The sequence below is a fragment of the Macaca thibetana genome, chromosome 9 (assembly GCF_024542745.1).
Source record: "Macaca thibetana thibetana isolate TM-01 chromosome 9, ASM2454274v1, whole genome shotgun sequence".
In the NCBI taxonomy this organism is placed as follows: domain Eukaryota; kingdom Metazoa; phylum Chordata; class Mammalia; order Primates; family Cercopithecidae; genus Macaca; species Macaca thibetana.
Window position 1 is genome coordinate 78,770,743 of NC_065586.1, and position 19,240 is coordinate 78,789,982.

At 36.1% G+C, this 19,240-nt stretch overlaps 1 protein-coding gene across 1 annotated transcript in view; it reads left to right on the forward strand.

Annotated features, from left to right (window-relative positions):
* The window catches only part of PCDH15 (protocadherin related 15), a 1,784,920-nt gene that overhangs the window by 686,564 nt on the left and 1,079,116 nt on the right, over positions 1 to 19,240 (forward strand). The window contains exon 4 of the mRNA XM_050805159.1: positions 13,163 to 13,213. The gene's annotated coding sequence lies outside the window, so the exon portion shown is untranslated. The remainder of the gene's footprint in view (positions 1 to 13,162; positions 13,214 to 19,240) is intronic.

Consider the following 19,240-nt stretch of genomic DNA (forward strand, 5'->3'; position numbering starts at 1 on the left):
GTGGTATTGATGTCAGCCGCAGGTTATCTAGAGCAGCTGCTGCCATCCAGCCAGCTGCAGTGGGGAGGTGCCAGTGGTGGCAGCAGGAGCGACTGTGGGAGCAACAGTGGTGGTAATGGGACCCCTGTGTCGCACATCCCTGAAGCAGCTAACTGTGCCACCCCCACCCTCACACAGCCAGGCAGGACCTGCTCCCAGGCCTGGGGCCTTTGCCATGGCCTCAACCTTGCTCCCCACTGTGTTTTGGTAGCCTGAAAGCACCCAGCTGAAGCCACCACCAGGAAAATGGGGAGAAGAGGAGGACAGACTCCAGAACCTGCCCCTGAGAATCCCCTGGAGACAACCTCCCTGGGAGCCATCGAGAGGGGCCTGACTGAGTCACATGATCATTGGAGAGCAGTTTGTTCCAGCGTGGAGGCTGGAGCAGAGAAGGGCCCCCAAGTGAGCAGGTCTGAGGTGGTGCTGCACTCCACAGAGCCAGTGATAGCTCCCCAGGAGCAACTGCAGCTGCCCAACCTGCTACTGTGACCCAGACACCCCTGTGCCCTGGGAGCTGGGAGCAGGCAGGAGACCCACCCTCCCAGACCCAGTTGCAGCTGCACAAGCTGCAGTTATGGACCAGGGAATCTTTGCATGCTCAGGGTCCAGGAAGGCCTCCCTGTCACCACAGGCTCAGAAGTGACTGCTCACACTGTCTGGCTTCTCCCCACAGTCGGGCCTGGTCCAATCAGGGAGCAAAGATGAGGCCAGTGCCAGGTGTTGTCACAACCTGTCCAGGGGTGCACATGCTTGAGGCAGTGCTGATACACCAGCCCCATGCCGCCTTGTCCTCCTCCAGATTTTGGGTGAAAACAAGCATGGGAGGGAGGCTGAGACAGGGGCTGAGGTCACCTCTGCACTGGCCTGCTGTCCCGCCTTTGCATTAATAACCTGGGTGCCACGAACAGAGGTAGGAGGTTGTCAGACTCCTCAGAGGAAGGTGGGGGTCTCGGTGAAGCCCTACCTTCAAGCCAGGAAAGGTCTGAAGCCTGGGGACTGGGCTGTGTGTCCCGAAGACTGGAGTGGGAACTTGTGGTGCCTTTTCTGGACCCACCCATAGCAGCAAATAGACCAATCAGCACACACTTTCTCCTTTTGGAAGTCCATAAAAGCCCTGGGCTCAGCCAGACTCAAGGAGATGATGGGACAATCAGCTGTAGAGAGAAACTACCCTCTCTGCTGAAAGCTGGACACTTGTCGGGACGACCTGCCTAACAAAGAGGAGTTACCCTTTCTACTGAGAGCTGAAGAGATGACAGGATGACCAGCTGCAATGAGGAGCTACCCTCTCTGCTGAGGGCTGAGCATTCATCAGGATGACCTGCTTAACAGAGAGGAGCTACCCTCTGTGCTGAGGGCTGAGCGTTCATTGGGATGAGCTGCCTAACAGACAGGAGCTACCCTCTCTGCTGGGAGCTGAACACTCATCAGGACACCCTGGCTACAGAAATGAGTTGCTCACTGCGGGTCTCCTCTGGGTTGTACTATTGCTCAATAAAGCTCCACTTGTCTGCATAGCTCTTTCTTCCTGGATGCAGGACTAGAACTCTAGACCTGGCAAATGGTAGGGCCCAAAGAGCTGTAACTGTAACACGATATGGGCAAAACATGCCTGTTGCCTGCCATGTTGCAGGTGACAAAAAGTAGGGAAGAGAGCAGGTAAGAGCAGTGGACTTGTGGGGTCCCAGACCTATGAGCTCCCCAGGCCAGGGCTGTGACAGCCTATTTAGGGCTCTGCAGTTCCTAGTATCTCCAAGTTTCTGGCACCATGCTGTGAACCCCAGTATCACCTGTAGAAGCTGGTTATAGTACGCCTTTTCCAATCACAGTCTCTCAGGGAGCCGGTAACTGTGCCAACGCCTGGAGTTGCCTGCCATGCCGCAGTCAGTGTGCCCAGCTATGCACAGTGACTGAACTCCATGCCTACTCACACACCCCTTGCCACTCTGGGTCGAGCTCACCTTTGGCAGGCATGAGATCCAAGCATGTAGCAGAGTTGAGCACAGCCTGCTAGGCTGAGTTGTCACCAGCCCAGTGAGCCAGAGCAAAACTCAGGCAACAGCACCACTGGCCAGAGAAGTTTCCAGCTGGTGAACTGACACCCTGAAGATCCCGTAGCAATGTCTCTGTAGCCTGTGTGTTTCTGAAAAGTTCTGGATTGGGTTTCTCCCAGCAGAATATTCTGTCTGAATATCCCAGCAATGTAACAGCATACTTCTTCAGAAAGAGGGGCTAGGGTTCTTGACTTCTTAGACCTACCTTAGGGTTGTCAAGTCTTTCATTGAGAAAGCTCAGCTTTCATGGGGTATGATGTATCTATACAAACTTCTTAAAATTATTTTCAATCATATCATTAGGAATTTAAAAGAGTTGCAGTACAGAAAATGATTATCCCTAGATCATAATATTGCAATATCACATATAAACCTCATTGGTTTATTACTGTGCTTACAGACATGAATTAATTGAAGGGACAATTGGGGGAGCAAAGAGGATAAATTTCATATATTTTTGGAGAACACTGTATTTATAGAAATGAGTGTTCCCAGGGAGTCTTTACAATAATAATAGTAACAACCATAACAATAATGAAGGTTCGTGTGAATCAAAGGGCAGAGACCAAGAGAGCATACAGTGAAAACACAGGTAAAGACTGGATAAATACTAAGCTCAGTATGTGACGTCTTCATCACATGACACGGCATTGTGGAAGCAGTAACTGTCAACGGTAAAAATGCTGTAGTGCTTGGAGGGGGAATTATAGTGTATCCAGAGGAAGGGTTGTTTTCTGATTCAGTTTCTTCTCAATACATTTTGGAGAATATAAAAAAGAAGAAATACATGCATAATTATACTGAGTGAAAATCAGGTATTTTTCAGTTAGTCTGTTAGAAGCATACCTGGAATGTATTTAGTGTGTCATATGTTTATTAGTATCATTAATTTTGCTTTCTTGTTTAGTAATTACTACCTGTTTTCCTCAGATAAAAATATACATTTGGATTATAGCTGAGTCATCAATGACCTACCAACATACACTCATGGAAAGGAATCATCTCTTTCCCTTTCTCTGTGACTTCTGCCATGAAAAGAAAATGTAGAGTGATGGTGCACATACAAAAAGCAGAGAATGTGGATCCATTAGGTTTGTGACCGATATATTGCAATTAAACTCACTTTTACTGAATACTTCCTGTTTTCCAGACAATGTGCTAGGTTCTGAGGAGACAATAATTATTAGGGTAACATGATCTCTGCATGTTAACATAATGCCTACATGTTAAGACCTAATAATCTTATGAGAAAACAGAAATTCCTAGGGAGGGACTGATGGTGGGATTTTAAACATTTCTTAGCATATCTGATAACATAATATTCAACATACAGTCATGGATTCTTACGTACTTGCTGTCTCACATTATATACTAGGATGTACCTTTATAAATGAACATCCTTTACCTTTTGAATTTGTAAAATGTTTTGCACTCTCTCTCCTCCAGGTTATTTCTCAAACAAACTGACACGGAGATGTTGGAGGTATATTACCCCTGAAAATTAGTTAAGAGCCTAGCACTGAGCTAATTGAGCTAATTGTTCTACCTACATTATTTCACACAATCCTCACGTAAATCCTGGAGTCTAAATTATGAAACTAAACATAGAGAAAACAAAATGAAATTTAAAATCATCAAATTATATGTACAAATGCATGCAATTATTTTGGAATTTATGTTTTATTTTAATGTGAGTTTGGTAAAATTACTGACAGACCTGGATTGAAAATTTATTTAAATTGTTGCAATTTAAATTAAAGTAGAAAGAAAATTTTAAAAAAATCTAATAGATTTCTGAGTTGTATTTTAAAGACAATTGTATTTGAAACAGAATATTCAGAGGGAATAGTCATCTGGGTCCTCCACTGATGATGATTCTTGTGCAGACTTTCAATGATGTGGATAATATTCTGGAAGTATTAATTTACAAATTGGATGTTGGATTCTTTTCTACCTGGGAAATTTCTGAACCAGCCCCTTTTGATTTCTCTCCCTTATTGCTTAGGGAATATCAGATGCAGTTCTTTGGCAGTTTAATGCTTGAAGGAAGCTCACTCTGACCTTAGGGTGAGAGAAAGCTTTTGCCTTTTCCTCCTTTGTCTTTACTACAGAGTTCCCTCTCTGTAAACCTTTGAATTGTGCATTGTTACCAGATGTGAGGCCAAATGAGATTAACCAATTTAGCTTAATCTGAGTATATTTAGAAACTAAATCTGAGCATATTTAGAAAGTAAATCGGTTAATCTGCTGCATTAAAAGTGGCTTATCATATTGAAAAGGAAATGTTAAGAGGGAGAAATTTTTGTATTCATGACACGCATGCAAGAGTTCTGTTTTGACAGAAGAGTTCTTCATGACTCAGACATCTCCACCCCTGTTCCTGTCCATAGGGAACTGTTGATTCTCATATTAACATTGGAAAAGACACCTCTTTCCAGCTTTCTAAGGATTATAGCAATATTATCTTTCACGACCTAGTTTCCTTCAAAAGCCTTGCCTTCTCAGGCTTCCTGTAACTGTCCTAGGAGCTGGCATTTCTTATCTTGTTTGCAAATAGTCTCACATCATCTGAACTATTACAACGCTTTGAAAGTGATAAAGAGATCAAATAATTAACTTGTTGCGTTAGAAATGAAGAAAAATGTGGAAAAATTCATAAATGCATGATTCTATTTCTTTGACGGCATGCTTGGAAACTCCATTAGCTGAATCTATCTCATCATTCATCAAGTAAATTCATTGGCTATGCCAGGATTTTGTACATTTCAGTGAAATAAACATAATGTTGCTTGTATGTGCTTATGATGATAAAATAATGATTAAATGAATTTAAAGGATTAAAGCCTGTGTCCAAGTTCTGACATAATTATTATTTTTAATCCCTGTTGGAGAGAAAAGACAAAGAAACACTTTCGATATTATCCTTCTATTTCAGTGTATCAACATCTTTATAATGTGGCACTGTGCAACTGAGGAAAGAATCTGGGCTTTGAGGCCAAATCCTTGCTCTGTCATTTATTTATTAGGTGTAGGGCCTCAGGCAACTTCTCTGAACACTGGTTTTCTTATATGAGTTTGAAAGAGGTATAATAGTCATTTCTGCTTCATAGTGTAGTTGTGTGGCCAGAGCCAAAATAGGTAATAGAAAATGCCTGATACATAGCAGATGCTCAAGGAACAAAAGCTAATTTTAAAATATAATTTTTATTTCTCTTGTATTTTATCTTTGTCCTTTTTTTCTTTATACCCAACTTCTCGCCTTTTCTCCACACTTTACCTCTTGCCCTCCTGAGAGTGAGCTGTGATACCTCAAATACCACATGGAAATTGATTAGAGTTAAGGAAGTGCAGCATACTGAAGTGATGTGATAAAGTGTGGGGCAGCTAGGAAAAAAAAAAAAATTCTGTTTTTGTTTGTTCATTTGCCTGATTGGTAGTTTATTTCTAGTCTTTCCTTAAGGCACCTAAATGTCATGGTTCCCTCTGATGGCACAGAAAGACAAAGGCTCTCTCTCTTTACATTTCTATCCATTATGCTGTTATGTAAATATATAATTGTAAATGCAACTTAGTGGAAGCTATAACTGAAATAGTTATGAAAGTATTTTGTCATCTTATTATGTAGATTTTGTTTCAACCTGAGACTTTTTTAAATCATCATATAATTGAACCCAAACCAGGTTGACCTAGGAGGGAAAATATTTAGGATAGGCATATAAGCTACCACAATCAAGTACATTGTAATTAGGTAGTCTCCTCTCTTTGTATAGTTAGATGGAGTATGAAAATCTATTGGAGGTATTGTTTAATGTACAACCTTGCATAAATAGGCTAAAATTTAGGCTTAAGATGTAAAGTTAAAATATAATAGGCCGGGCATGGTGGCTCACGCCTGTAATCTCAGCACTTTGGGAGGCTGAGGCGGGCGGATCACAAGATCAGGAGATCGAGACCATCCTGGCTATTAAAAAAATACAGAAAATTAGCCGAGCGAGGTGGCGGGCGCCTGTAGTCCCAGCTACTCGGGAGGCTGAGGCGGGAGAATGGCGTGAACCCGGGAGGCGGAGCTTGCAATTAGCCGAGATTGCGCCACCGCACTCCGGCCTGGGCGACAGAGCGAGACTCGGTCTCAAAAAAATAAAATAAAATAATAATAATATAATAATAATATAATAATAAAAAGAAAATGACATTAATTATACTTCCACAGCAGAATATATAGTGATTTTACAAAGGTGAAGTTGAAGAGAGAGGGGAAACCAAAAAACAACCAATGATTTTTAGTTTTCCTTTTATCTTTGTTTAATTTCAGAGCATGATATTGTTTCATTGACATACGTAAAATAAAACTGAGGGCATAAGTATCATGTTAAAAGGAATAGGGCAACATAGTAACTAAAGCCAGTGAAAACATTTGCTTCGAAAAGGCAGTTATTTGTGCCATAATAGTAATAATGTGTCATTGTCTAGAGTGCACTGAGGATAAATGGTTCAGCATTATCAATTACAAATCTTGGCTTGGCAGCATGTAGTTTTATTGTTGTGGGAGGGAACTGTGCTCTTCATATTCCCTTGACAAATGAACTCTACCATTTAAATAACTGTTGAAACACTGCTATAAAATGAAGACGTACAGAATAGTGTGTTTGTGGAAAAATGACTTGGTTCCTCTGAGTCGTTTTAGAAAATTAGCACAATGCATTAAATCAGGTGTCAGGAAATTTCATGCTCATACCTACAATAACTTTTATTTGTGAATCAATTATTAATGCAGTTTAATTATACTTAGTGCTCCCTAATGCTTCATAAAATACATTTTCAAAAAAAAAAAAAAATGATGGCACAAAATAGGTTTAGTTTCTTGTTTCTATTTTTATTTTTCAGATTTCATTTTGTTTTCTGTAGTTACAATATTATATGTGACCTATACAGGGAAACATTCTAATAGGGAACAAAGTGATCATCATATTCTTAGCTATTATATTTTGGAAGTCTGAATGGTCTTCAGAATGAATTTGATATATTTTCTCAACCTGTGAATCAAAATAATAGCTTCAACTTACTTTAAAGGTAATGAATAATGCTTTGCTAAGACTATTTTAAACACATTGAATATAATAAAATTTGAAGTTGTATTTTCAAAAAAGCCATATATTCAATTGTTTAGTTATGTAGCCACTTCCCATCCAAATGAACACTGTAGTGTTCATTGTATTGGCTTGGTATCCCTTCTTTTCTTTCGTACCTAGTCTGTTTCCTCATTCATACCTCCAACCGTCATCTTTATGAAGGTCATTGTTTTCGGCATTTGAGTAAGGGAAGGGCAATGAAAATGATCATATATATTTGGCCACCTAAAGAACAAAGTCCAATTTGAAAAATCAGGGATAAAAGCCATTACTTGTTAAAGAGGCTAGGTTCTATATCACATACATAGTGATGATAATCCCCCTAATTGGGAAAGAAGAACCTGTAACTCGAGGAGATTACAGGTTGCCCAAGTACAGTGACTGCTAAATTGCAGCACAAAACTGCGTATCTATGGCTGTCTTTGAAGTCCATGCTCTTTCCCTCCCTCTCAGATGATTGAAATAAATAGCTAATGAGAAAATGTAGCCAAGGCACAGACATTCCATGAATTTATTTATCTAGAGCAGATTACAGCCATTTGGGGGAGGGGAGCATACACATCCTCGGTAAGGGCACTGATACTTCGCCCGGAAATGACGTATCTCCTGGTTTGTTGTTATATTCGCCCATTTGCACACTGCTATAAAGAACTACCAGAGACCAGGCAATTTATAAAGAGAAGAGGTTTAATTGACTCACAGTTCCACAGGCTGTACAGAAAGCATGGCTGAGAAAGCCTCAGGAAACTTACAGTCATGACAGAAGGGCAAGGGGAAGAAAGCATCTCTTAACATGGTTACAGGAGAGAGAGGGATCAAAGGGGGAAGTGCTACACACTTTCCAACAACCAGATCTCCTGAAAAAATATTATCAATCATGAGAATAAGAAGGGAGAAATCTGACCCCATAGTCCAATCATCTCCCACCAGGTTCCTTCCCCAACATTGAGGATTATGATTCATCATGAGATTTGGGTGTGGACAGAAGGCCAAAAAATATCAATGGTGTATCAGCTCTTTCAAATAGGATAATGACATGTGCATCCACATTTGTTTTTACCTGACATGATAATATATGAAAGTAGGTATAGAACTTATTGATTAAGTCCAACAACTCAATATCAAGATATAAAATAAAATTCATTCTTTGAATATAAATGAGACAGTCATTTGTTTGTTTGCTTGTTTCAGTTACATTAAAATGCAGGTGAATTTGAAGCTGTGATTTCATGAGCTTTTGGAAGAATGGGTCCTGTAATATTGCAAAAAAAAAAAAAATCATTTGAACTAGAATTTATTAATACGAATACTTGGTAAATTTTCTTAATAAATATTTATATAGAAGATCTTCAGATGCACAGTTATAAAATTAAGATTTTCTGATGATAAAAAATTAATCCATTTCATATTAATTAGGTTATCTTCCAAATATTTTTTATATGATTTATTCCTAGAACTTTTGAAATAAATGACTACAAATATTTCATTTTTATTTGCTCAAATTGATTTATTAGAAGAGGCAATATGCATCTTAACTATATATTCACAAGCATTATCAAGTCATTTTCAGTTAAGTTTCTCTATAGAAGTAATGGATTATAATATGAGTCATATAAGGACTACATAAGACTGTCTATGTAGGTGCCAGATAAATTACATTGACTACATGTTAGAAAAAAAAAAAAATGACATTTATTCAAGGTAGGAGTAAATCTCTAAAATAATGTGGTCATGAAATAAATATATGTGTGTATGTCAATTGCTAAAATATAAGGCAAATTCATGAATACATCACATTATTAGCATGTATATTGCCACCAGATGATAAAATTCTCTGTGTCTTATAAACATCAAAATCTACATTCAAAAGCAATATTACATATATTTCATAGAGACTTGACACTGGTTGATGAAGTTCTGCAATAAAATTGTACCAGTTAAGCAATTCCAGAAAACCGTAACCTTAATACTCTAGCTTTGTCCTATTTTATTTTATTCATTTATTTGTTTTTGAGATAGTGTCTCACTCTGTCATTCAGCTCACTGCAACTTCCACTTCCCAGGCTCAAGCGATCCTTCCACCTCAGGCTCCTGAGTAGCTGGCAGACAGACGCCACCACATCAGGCTAATTTTTTGTAGAGATAGGTGGTCTCACTGTGTTGCCCAGGCAGGTCTTTAACTTCTGAGCTCAAGCGATCCACCTGCCTCGGCCTTCCAAAATGCTGGGATTACAGGCACGAGCCACCACACCTGGCTGCTTTGTTCTATTTTAATATTCACTTGGTTATTGTTATCACAAGGTCTAGAGCACAAATGATATCCTAAATGTGAAAATCTAGTGCTGCATCTTTTAATAATTAATTCCTAAAGCAATCTGAACATTACCTGGTGACCAATACTATCATAATACTCTAATTACAAGATAAAGGGCAGAGAGTTTTGGTAGCTTGGCTTGCTTATTCTGAAACTAAAATATTTCGTGACAACTTTACTACATTGAGACTGAGATATAAACTGGGTCACTGAAGGTTAATTTCCACGCTATGCTCCTATTGAGTAGTGAAATTCATATCTAGAACAATGTATTGTTGCCATTTATCCATCGTCATATGTACACTTTTTGTTTAAGCAAATTGGAATATATCTTGGTGATGTTTGTGTTAAAAAACCAAATCATAGCAATGCTTTTTAATGTCAAAGGCATTCCTGAAGAAATCTGTAGAATGCAATTTTTATTTGTAAAAGTAATGGAGTGAAATTAATGTTTTCCTTTTGAAATGCAAACAAGTTTAACTTTTATCACTTAATTAGTTACCGCCTTAACTAAATACTGGTAAACTTATCCTAAACTTTAGATAAAATCAATAAGGATTATTTAAGACTTTGCTCAAATCTCTTTCAATCTGCCCTATTTATTAAATATTATAAGTTTCAGCCACCCTACTCACAACCTTCTTTTTTACAGTCACATTTTTTCCCCTTAAAATTGTCACGTTCTAATATTGTATATAAGTTACTTGTTTTATTTGTGTTGCACATTGTTTATTTCCTGGGTATTGCTGCCAAGTAAGTCCAAAGTAAAAAACTTTTAAAAATGTGTTCACTGGTATATTCCAGGTGCCTAGAAAGATGCCAGGTACACCTGGTATATAGTGATCAATAAGTTTGAACATGCCTTAAATAGTAAGTAAAAAATTTAAACAATTAGTGACAATAACACAGTAAATATTTTGTGGGTGTATATGTTTTAATTTTTTTCTTACAATTAATTGCATAGGCAGATAAAGAATACTAATTGTTGCAATTGAGAAACATTTTAGGGAGACTTTGATTAAATGTCTTTTGTTTTTAATCATTTTATTATGGGAATGCACAGCAAATTTTAAGCAACTCTAAAAATTATCTATTTTCTACTGAAATACATATTTGAAAAATATGTCATTCCTTTGTTAGAAAGTTGTAAGAGTAATACAAATATAAATAGAACACCTTTGGCCGGGCGCGGTGGCTCATGCTTATAACCCCAGCACTTTGGGAGGCCGAGGTGGGCAGATCACAAGGTCAGAAGATTGAGACCACCATAGCTAATACAGTGAAACCCCTTCTCTACTTAAAATACAAAATATTAGCCGGGCGTAGTGGCAGGCACCTGTAGTCCCAGCTACTTGGGAGGCTGAGGCAGGAGAATTGCTTGAACCCGGGAGGCGGAGGTTACAGTGAGCCGAGATTGTGCCACTGCACTTGAGCCTGGGCCACAGAGTGAGACTCTGTCTAGAAAAAAAAGGAAAGGAAAGGAAAAAGGAAAAAAAAAGGAAAAAGGGAAAAGGGAGAAGGGAAGAAAGAAAGAGAGAAAGAGAGAAAGAAGGAGAGAGAAAGAAAGAAATCACCTTTAATCTCTATCATGAAGTAAAAATAAAACCATTGCTGTGATAGTTTATAAACTTTATAAATTTATTTTCTCACACTTAGAAACAGCTGAAAAAGAAAGATAGCACCATTTAAGTAGATATTTACTTTCATATCCTTGTGATAAATAATAATATTTGAAATATTAAGATAAAAATTAACAAATTAAAAAATACCTTAAGGATAAACTATTTCAGCATCAGTTATTTGCATCATCTTAATGTATTAGGATATAACTTAGATCCACTTTATATTCATCTAATTTTCACAAATAAATACTCTAAATCCAGCAAGTGAATTATTTACAGGAACTTCATACAGCTGAATTTCTTTTGGTGTAATAATAATTTTTTTAAATGGCAATCGTTACTTTTATGAGAGCTTCTAATTCCAATCTTGTTATGAATGTGCTGCATGACCTTATGCAAGACTCTGTCTTGCAGAAAAATGTAGAGTTCAATCTTCATGTTTTCCAAGTTTCCTTCCTCTTCTATGATTTTGTACCTTTGTCTCTTATTGTACCATATATGATTTCGCTTTTATAGTAAAACACGTAGAATTAAAAAATATACATCTACTCTTTTAATTTACCAGTTTTGTATTTTTTAAATGGACATGTTATTCTGAAACTATGGTTAGAACTACAATTTTTCATGCTATGTGTTATCAATATATTCAGGATTCAAAATATTTCTTGTACTGTTTTCCTTGGGACTACATTTTAAAAAGGAAAGTGCTTTCATAGGGGTCTGCCTTGTTCTAGGCAGTAAATAAATACTGCTTAGGACAATACTGAACTAGGTATTTATTGGATAGAAAATTCAGTATTCCAATAAGTACTTAACTAGGTATTTATTGGCTAGAAAAATGATACAATGGATTATATCTTTACCTTATTTATTGAGAGAAGTGAGAGTTGCTGAAAAATCTGGGAAATATAAATAAAACATAGTATGATTATCATCCTGGAATACTCCTTAATTATCTTCTCTTAAGAATTAACTTAGATATCTTCTCTCAAAGCCAACAAAATAAATTATAGTTTTTTCAAGATATGAAAATAACCCTAATTTATTATTGTATTATTTTATCCAAAACTTTATTTTGATATTCTTCAAAATATTACAATGTGAAATATATCATCCTTCCATTTTTAAATAAATGAGCATATTAAATATATGTAAAATGTGTTAGGTTGTTCTTGAATTGCTATAAAGAAATACCTGAGACTGGCTACTTTGTAAGAAAAGATGGTTTAATTGGCTCATGGTTCTGCAGTCTATACAGGAAGCATTGTGCCAGCTTCTGCTTCTGGGAAGGCCTCAGGAAGCTTCCAATCAGGGTAGAAGGTGAAGAAGGAGCAGGCATCTCACATGGCAAAAGTGGGAGCAATAAAGAGTGGGAGTGAGTGGTGTCACACACTTTCAAACAACCAGACATTGTGAGAACTCATTCTCACCAGCACCAAGCCATGCGGGATCTGCCCTCATGACTCAAATACTTCCCATCAGGTCCCACCTCTAACACTGGAGATTACATCTCAACATGAGATTTAGAGGGAATATCCAAACTATATTATACAGAAAGAAGAATTTTTTCATAAGCTATTTTATTACCCAGGTATAATCATCAAATATATTCAGCTATATTTATTGCTTAGTTTTAGGTAAAATAACTAGTATATCAAATCTAAACACAATATGCCTTATGCATTATTTCCATACTGCTTGTGAAGTTTGAAGAACTGGTTTCCAAAATGATCTAATATCTGAATCTAAAAGCACTTAAAGATAAAACATTTTGTGAATACAAAATTTAAGTAGAATTAACACATTTCTAATGGTACATACATATATAACATTTGTTTCTGGCTGTAAGAACATATAAAACAAGCTATAAAATATATAAACACCAGAAGTCACAAAGAAATATTTAGTAGTTAACAAATAGTTTTCTTTTAAATAACTACATAATTGCTGTTTCAATTCAAATTAGAAAATGTCTTTGACTGAATAAGTTCTTTTTATTTACAGGAATTTGCATTGTCATGTTTTGAAATACCATTCCAAAGACCTGCAAATAAGGTATGATATGTTTTATTTAATATTCAAGTATGTGTTTAAAATTTCATATCAACAGTTTACAAACTAAGAACTGTATCTCAAAAGAGAATCATAAGTAGATTGTTGGTTTTTGAATTCAAGTTATAACTATCATTTTTTATGTTCCAGTTACTTTGTGATTGTTCTTTCCTTTTATTGAAAACCCACTTGTATAGAGATGTCCACTATTTGCTGGTTTATTCAAGTACAGGATCAATTGTTTGAAGCAGAATAACAATGTTGGTTTTGCTTAATTTATTTGCCTTCCAACAAAGACTTTCTTGGCAACATATTATGTAGCAACTGTCATGCAGCAATTGATATACAGAATGTAACTCATGTAGAAACATTTGTCCAAATCCAACAGCCACAGGAGCAAGATCGTGGGAAAGTATGAAGCAATCAATATTTGGAAAAACATAAAATCTAAAATCTGAATTGGGTTATAGTAAGACACTGAAAGAGTTCTTTTTAAAATATATGTGTATGGCTCTTTATTCTCAATATGTAATTGCTTTTTGGAGTCATATAAAAGCACCTAATATTAAATTGAATTAAGTTATTACCTGAGATTTTAATATTAGAAACCCCGTTTTTTGTTGTTGTTGTTTGTTTACTTTGTATATTGTAAGGGGAAAATATTGCATTTAACAACAAAAGCATTTGGATATGCCAGATCACTTATTTGTGGCTCTTTTCTCTTTGAAGAGACTCATGTAACCAATGTTTATCTGCCTGAGTGCTTGCTAAAAGGAAGGAAGAAAGTGCAGAAATATTAAAATCTGAAAAGTAAATGCCAATCTTCAAGGCCCTGGCTTTTAGGAAAACTTAAGGAGAAGAAACATTTTTTAAAAAACATCTTATTGACATGAATTGGCATTCATATGACAAGTAAAAATCCAGTTCATGGAACTAAGCTATTTTTCTTTTTTTGGCTGGGAAATTCAGCTGCTCCTTAATCTAGGGAATAAATCAAGAAAGAAGCATTGTAGTTCATTATTTCAGTCATGTTTTCATTCTTATATTCTCACCAGAACTTTCAGAAAAGTCAACAGCTGGGTAGAAGAATTTGGAATCTTTTCAAACTCGTATGTCTCAGCTGTTTCTCCTCTAGTTTTTGAAGGAGGCAAAATTAGATGTGAATGCTTTATGAATATACTTTCAATGCATGTTTCTAATTGAATATAGTAAAATAAAATTGAAAGTTAAATAAAAAATAACTGATTTGCATTTATGTTTACCTACTTTGTTTCCTTAAAAATACCCCTGGGCGTGGTGGCTAACGCCTGCAATCCCAGCACATTGGGAGGCAAAAGCGGGTGGATCACAAGGTCAGAGGTTCGAGACCAGCCTGCCCAACATAGTGAACACTTATCTCTACTAAAAATACAAAACTTAGCTGGCTGTGGTGACACACGCCTCTAGTCCTGGCAACTCCGGAGGATGAGGCAGGAGAATCGCTTGAACCCAGGAGGCGAAAGTTGTTGTGAGCCGAGATCGTGCCACTGCACTCTAGCTTGGGCAACAGAGTGAGACTCCATCTCAAAATATATATATCTACCCTTAGATACCCTTAGCTATTTTTCAATTATATTATCACCAATAATCAAATTTTAAAAGAGAAGTAGATTAATGTGTATGGCTAAAAAAAACCTTGACTGATTCAGCTTGTTCTTTTTAGTGACATATACCTCAAAATAATAAGAACTATTGTTTCTTTGGTTCCCAAAATAATTATTAACCAAAACAGAAAGACAAATTGCAATAAAAACATCCCAAATTAAACAAAATAATGTTTTGCAGAGGAAATTTCTTGCCTCTTTTGGGAGTATTATTAGTTGGCATCATATAGTTAAATTACTAAAAGAATCTTACTGGCCTCTGACAAATGAGACAACAGTGCAAAGGGGGCAAAATCCTCTTCTCTAAGCTGTTATTCAGAGAACAGAAGGTGTAAAAATAGAGTAGTGGTGAAATAATTTTTCAAATATTAAACTTATCTCTTGTCTTTGAGGTATTTGTCTGAGTATAGTACAATGAAGCCTCAGCCAGACATTCAGCTCAAGGATTGCTATGATTTCCAAAGTCTTCAACCTGAGTGCTTAGATCATTCTTCCTACTGCCTGAGTGGTAGTATGCTATGAATAATCTGTAGAAGTATAATCTCTGAGGCAGTACATCTAAGATTTCTTATAGATGGGCCCTTCACGATTGACTTTTAGGAGAAGAGGAATTATGAATAGCCACAATCCAAATGATTCGTATGTGCCATTGTTCCACTCTTATCAGGGTAAAATGAGGATACACTGTAGTTATTTTTATTGTTCATTCTAAGAAGCTGTCTTCAAATACCTATTTTTAAGTATGTCCATATTTAAAAGATAAAAGAATGCACATCATGCTTTCTTATCTGAATTTTTATTCTTGATTCTGCTGTCAGAGTGATGAATATGTAGAGACGGGCACGTTGCAAAATAACTTCTAAGAGTGACGGAGATAAGAAAATACTTAGTATTCTCAGTAGCAGATAAATGAAAAGGAAATCTGTTGGTTACATTTGGTATTCAGTTCTTTTAATCAGTGCTGGTAAGGCAGGCTTCCAGAGTATTTTAGAATATTTAACATTCACTACTTCTTACATACAGGCCCAGAGGACATTAAGCAAGCAGAAGTTGCTTGCTTTGGCTAATTCTATCTCTCCTATTTTTGTAATGCTCTATAATAAGCAGCCTTCCTTCATTCACATGCCGTTTTTATTTCTTTATGAATTTGGTGTCTTTCTAGTTGGCCAAAGGAATAACTGAATTTTTAACACAGAAATAAAAATCACTTTCAACATTGTGCTTGTTACAGGTATAGATAATCAAATAATTGATATTGAACAATAAAATGTTTAAAATTTGGAGTTCAACTTTCAGGTCAATCTGAGTAACCTCTTAATTTTGTATCTCTTCTTTCCTGTGCTGTATCCTCTACTTCTAAATCTGGCTGGCCCACATTACTTTTGTTTTGGCTTAGGTGGTTCATAAAATAATTTCTGTATGCCTTTCTACCTGTGCTATCACTTAAGGTTTTCTTCAAGCCTGACTGTTAAATTCTTCCCTACACATTATATAGCCTGTCCATTGACAATACATTGTGTTAGTGTTGTCTCTCCAGCTAGATGACAAGTTTCTGGTGAGATGGACTATGTTTCTATGGGACAATAGACAAAAAACAAAAACATTTCTGAATTCAAATAACTAAAATGATCATGTCATATGTACCTGCTTAGCAAAAGTTATCAAGAAATTAATTGATAATGTATTATAATAAGTGTCTTATTATAAACAGCAAGCAAAGAGATTACAGACTGTATAAATGCTGCTTTTCCAGTGATCAGATGGTTAGACAAGCAAGGCTACAATCACAACGAAACTCATCTAGAACTTAATAACTGATTTTCTTCTCCCTATAGTCACATTCTAAGAACCTGTGAAGAACAAGCTTTAATTTCATCACTTGCTTAGAGCTGTTGTATACGTAATTCAGAAATTCTACAACAGTTTCATCTGTCATAAGTATGAATTATTATATTTTATGTAATCTAGGAAATTATTACTCTCTATTTTGTAAAGTGAGGAATAGAGAATGTTTACATACCCAATTCGTTTCCAATATTTGTTAATTTAATTTAATCTGGGATTAAAATTTTATTGTTTTAATTTTTTAACAATATTTATATGCTTTTTCATGGAAATGCACCCCCACACCCGAAACACATACACACTAACCAAGTAAGTTATTCTGCTCAAGGACAAGTTACTTTATTAGCATTTTTAAATCATCAGTGAGAATACAGAGATAACAGTTGGGGTGAGGCCTTACCTCATGCAAATAATTTACAGATTAAATATATTATTTTAATTAAAATATTTATCTAAATGGCACTTAGCATATGCTTAATAAATAGTATATTCAATTAATGGTAATCACACAAACATTTACAGTTAAATTTCTCATTTTCAGTGCATTATAGAACATATTTTATATAATTTTTTAAATCTTAGTATTACCATTTTTGGTTTTCAGTGTATTTTTTAGAATTTTTTTAATTTCCTATTTTGCATATTTCAAAATTCCTATTTACTATGAACATGTGTAACATATTTGTTGGAATAAAAATTTTAAGCTGAAACTTTTCAAGCTGAGGGCCGTCTAATATACCCCAGTGTCTAATAATATAGACAGTTTATCAATCTAATTCCAGTATCTTTGGGTGATTTTCCCTCTCAATCTTTTGTATTTCCTTGTCATGAACGTTTGAAAAGTCCAAGAGGAGATGTGTTATGTTACATTTCTCATTAAGTTGGCCTGGAAATGAAATTTTTTAAATGTGATTTCCTTTAAATTGAGGGAAAATATTTTTTAAAAATAGGCGTGGTGGCAGGTGCATGTAAACTCAGCTACATGGAAGGCTGAGTCAAGAGAATTGCTTGAACCCGGGAGGCAGAGACTGCAATGAGCCAAGATAGCGCCACTGCACTCCAGGTTGGGCGACAAGAGTGAAACTCCCATCTCAAAAAAAAAAAAAAAAAGAAAAGTTGTTATTGTTTTCATTCTCAATCACTTTTTTTCCATTAATTTCTCTAATTTAGTGATGGAATATTCTAGATCAATCCTCCCCATGCATCTAAATGTTGTTTGTTTAATTATTGGTTTACAATAATTCTTTTTTCATTAATTTCTCTAATTTGGTGAGAGAATGTTCCAGATTAACCCTCCATGCATCTCAATGTTTTTTGTTTAATTATTGGTTACTCTTTTCTTTTGATTTCTGAGAATGTTTTTTGCATTTTTAATTTACTAGATACTGTGTTTCTTCTTTTATCTGTTATTCACTGCTTTTTTCAATAAGTTTTAATTTTAAAATATTTTTCCTTGTTTTCAAGGAAATGACTTCACATTATTCTTATAGTTAGATCACACACATTTATTGACAAAATTAAATATTCGATCTAGTGAGAAAGTAAAATTTATTTTACTTAAACTGTAACTAATTGAGCCTACAACACAAGCCTCCCTATTCTTGTTAGCTAGGGAGGAGAAATAAATACATCCAATTATGTAAGTAGTTTACCTGTGCATTATTTGGACTCTTCTGAATAAAAAATGCTCAGTCTTTTAGTGTTGCCAATGTTTCCTCCAAATTCTCTCACTAAAGTCGTGTCTGGGGGTGTGTGTATGTGGGGTGAGGAACAAGAAGTGTCAGGTATTGTATAACTCAGAAAGTCCTCATGATCATATGAATAAAAATGTGTCAAGTTAAGAACTATGCCCTTTGCCTCCTTTATTATTTGATATGACATTCTTTTTTCCCCCAGACCTTTACATCTGAAGTCGGAGTCTCTACATGATTTGTGACCTTGATTAGGGCACAGTAGTGACCAGCACTTTCCACCGTGATGAAGTCTGATTTTGAATCCTGATGGCTGTAAAAAAAATAAATAAATAAATGAGGCACATTCTACAACCTTCTTCAAAACCACCTGTCCCTGCTACAGATACCTGTTTTGGTCCACTTATTAGCTAAATTCTCTGCTAAGATGATGTGTATAACACGTAAGAACTTATGACCGCTAAAAAAGCTAGAATTCAGAGTGCCCCTCTTTTTGACAATAATAAACCACCAAGTTTACTTTGATGAGGCTTTCTGAATTCTCAAAGGCATGTGAAGGCAAGAGACCATACTCTGCCCTTGGCATTTACCTATCTTATATACCAAAACACCTCTCTCTGAATATATCACTCTTCCATCTAAGTTTTCTTCTCGCAAATGTTGTAGGCTAGAAGAGACCACACCTTTATTCACCATCCTCTTGCTATTGATCAGACATAGAAACTGTAATAATCTCAGGAGAGATTGCTAGATATGAATCCTATGTTGCTTTTGCACTAAAGTAGGTGTGAAGGTCAGAAAATTCTCTCCCAATACAGTGACCTCGCCAACAAGGCTACTGACTCACATAT